Source organism: Sinocyclocheilus grahami, unplaced genomic scaffold, assembly GCF_001515645.1.
Source record: "Sinocyclocheilus grahami isolate Dianchi unplaced genomic scaffold, SAMN03320097.WGS_v1.1 scaffold1205.1, whole genome shotgun sequence".
Classification (NCBI taxonomy): Eukaryota; Metazoa; Chordata; class Actinopteri; order Cypriniformes; family Cyprinidae; genus Sinocyclocheilus; species Sinocyclocheilus grahami.
The window spans coordinates 196276-199733 of record NW_015506384.1 but is presented as its reverse complement, the minus strand read 5'-3'; positions in this window follow the sequence as shown (position 1 = coordinate 199733).

Sequence of the window (3458 nt, the reverse complement as noted above, 5' to 3'; positions counted from 1 at the left end):
GTTACAGAGTATTTGTTAAATATAACTAAAAAAATATATATTGTGTGTCTGATTGGTCCAGACGCTACAATATACTTGGTCACATGCACGTGATAATGTTTTAGCTCTGGCAAGATTGGATAGATTTTATGTGTTTAAGCATCATGTTGGTATTTTTTTTTTCCTGTTGGGTTTTCAGACAGTTGCATGGTACAATGTTCCTTCATTTTGAATTCTGTCAAGCCTAAAAGTGCTTATTGGCATTTTTTTTATTTAACTTTGTTAGATGATAAGGATTTTATACGCACTTTTAAATAGTTTTGGGCTGATTACAGAACAAAAAAAGCATATTTTCAATCAGTACAAAAATGGTGGGATTTAACAGTATTGTACAGATTAAACAGTATTGTCAGCAGTATGCTCACAACAGCACCAAAGTATTAAATCAGTCAATGAATGACTTAGAGACTGACATAGTTAAGATACAGGAATTGGCAGAATCAAAACAACAAAGTTTTTTGAAAATTCTTTCTAAAAAAAAATAATCAATTGGCAGAATTATTAGGGGTTAAAACACAGGGAGCTTTGGTCCAATCAAGATTTGTAAGTCTTGACCAGATGGATGCACCTTCAAAGTATTTTTTTAATCTTGAAAGGAAAAATAGACAAAAAAATAATCATTCACGCTTTTGCGATCTGAGCAAGGATTCCTGTTGTCCAATCCTGTAGCAATTAGAAGGAGGGCAATTGTTTTTTACAAGAAACTGTACAGAAGTGAATTAAGACCAGACAATATCAGTGAGAGTGTCTTCTTCAAGGATTTACCAAAGGTGTCTGATGAAGCTAATGCAGAGATCTCAGGTGTGCTCAGCCTGGGAGAACTGCATAAGGCTGTTCAGAGCATGGAATCCGGAAGGGTGCCTGGTATTGATGGAATACAAATAGACTTCTACAAATGTCTTTGGGATGTTTTAGGGGAGGACCTCTTGGAAGTACTCAATGGTAGTTTGGACGAAGGTCTTCTACCTTTGAGTTGCCGGAGAGCAGTCCTAACCCTCCTTCCCAAAAATGGAGACCTCACGGAGATCAGAAACTGGAGACCTGTTTCACTTCTGTGTAGTGATTATAAACTTCTTTCCAAGATTTTAGCAGACAGACTATCAAAACTTATGAATAAGGTGATCCATCCGGACCAAACCTACTGTGACCCCAAGAGATACATTTTTTATAATATTTCCCTTATTAGGGATATCTATGATGTCTCTAGGTTATTGGATTGATTTCGCTAGACCAAGAAAAAGCATTCGACAGAGTTGAGCATATGTACCTATGGGAAATGTTAAAAGCTTTTGGTTTTAGTGAAAGTTTTATAGATAAAATTAAAGTTTTGTACAGTGATGTTGAGAGCATACTTAAAATTAATGGTGGCTTATGCACTCCCTTTAATGTCTTTAGAGGTGTGAGGCAGGGATGCCCGCTCTCTGGAATGTTATATTCGTTGGCAATTGAACCTTTTTTAGAACAATTAAGAAAAAATTTACAAGGTTTTAATGTGCCAATGTTTGGAAAAAGTATAAGCCTCTCTGCATATGCTGATGGCATTTTAGTGTTTGTCAGCCAACAGAGTGATGTAAAGGTTTTAATGAGTGTACTTGATTTTAAAAAACTGTCTTCTGCTAAAATTAATTTGGAAAAAAGTGAAGCGCTACTAATAGGAGATTGGAAAAGAGGGTGTTTTTCCCTTCCTCCTGGTTTAGTATGGAAAAAAGGAGACTTTAAATATCTGGGAGTATTTCTAGGAGATGAAGCAACTGTACAAAAAAATTGGGAAGGAATTATTGAAAAAGTTAAAGGTCGACTTGAGAAATGGAAGTGGTTAATCCCAAATATGTCATATAGAGGTCGGACCTTAGTTATAAATAATCGAATAGCTTCCTCTTTATGGCATAAATTAACCTGCATAGATCCTCTTTTGCGTTTGTTAGCAGAGGTTCAAGCGATTTTAGTTGATTTTTTCTGGGACAAGTTACATTGGGTTCCTCAGAGTATATTGTTTTTACACAAAGAAGGAGGACAAGGATTGGTACATCTGCAAAGTAGAACAGCAGCTTTCCGTTTAAAATTTTTACAAAAACTTCTTAGTGGTTCAGTAACTTCAAGCTGGAAAGTAGTTGCATGTAAAATACTACAAAATCTTGGAAATTTGAAATCGGACAGAAATCTTTTTTTTATGGACTTGGATATCAATGGAATGCCTATTTTTTATCGGAATGTTTTTAAAGTGTGGAACTTGTTCAAAGTACAAAGAGAAGAACATTTTAAATATCTTTACTGGCTCCTTGAAGAACCACTAATATATGGAGCACGTTTTGATTTAAAATACAATGACTGTACAATTCCTGGACTCACTGAAACACTTGTATTATGCAGCCAAGCGATGGTATCTCAGATCATTATCTAGTCTTGTGCAAACTTCATATAACTAAAACTGTAAATTCTAATCCCTCTTATCATCTGATCGTGGTTGTATCTCTCTATTAGTGCTACTGGATCTTAGCGCTGCGTTGGACACTATTGACCACAACATTCTTTTGAATAGACTAGAAAACTTTGTTGGCATTAATGGAAGTGCATTAGCATGGTTCAAAAACTAGCGGAATGCATAGTCGATATTAAAAACTATATGACGAGTAATTTCTTACTGCTAAATTCTGAAAAAACAGAGGTGTTGATTATAGAACCTAAAATCTCTGCATGTAATAACCTAGAACACTGTCTAAGACTTGATGGCTGCTCTGTCAATTCTTCGTCATCAGTTAGGAACCTAGGTGTGCTATTTGATAGCAATCTTTCCTTTGAAAGCCACATTTCTAGCATTTGTAAAACTGCATTTTTCCATCTCAAAAATATATCTAAATGACCACCTATGCTCTCAATGTCAAATGCAGAAATGTTAATCCATGATCATCATCATATTTGTGATTGCGCTCAGGGGAGCTTCAAAGGTTTCTACTTGTTTTTGGAGCGTTGAGTAATGTATCACAGACATATCTCACAAATCCTTTCATAAGCAAAGTGTAGACAGGGTGTAACTAAGAGATTCAATGCGCAGTGTAGAGAGCTTCGTTGATTATAAATGTGAGCTCGCGATGAACTAAGATGAGTGACAGCTTTTAATGATTTTTAAGGGTGTTTGTAAATGTGATACTGATTTAATACAATACAATTCAATAAACAAGAAGTTAATATTAAGTGACTTACAATAAATCGAAAATAGTTTAAAACAAAGACACAGCGGAGCTTCTGCACATCTCCATTCAAACACAGCGGTGTTTCGTTTATGAATGAACGGGCATTTTTTAAACGAATCTAGTTAGTCAGAGATTCATGATTACCCATTCATAAAGACAGTCACTTGATTTATTCCTGAATGAATCAGCCGTTCGAATGAATCAATTGAATGAATGATTCAGTTATAA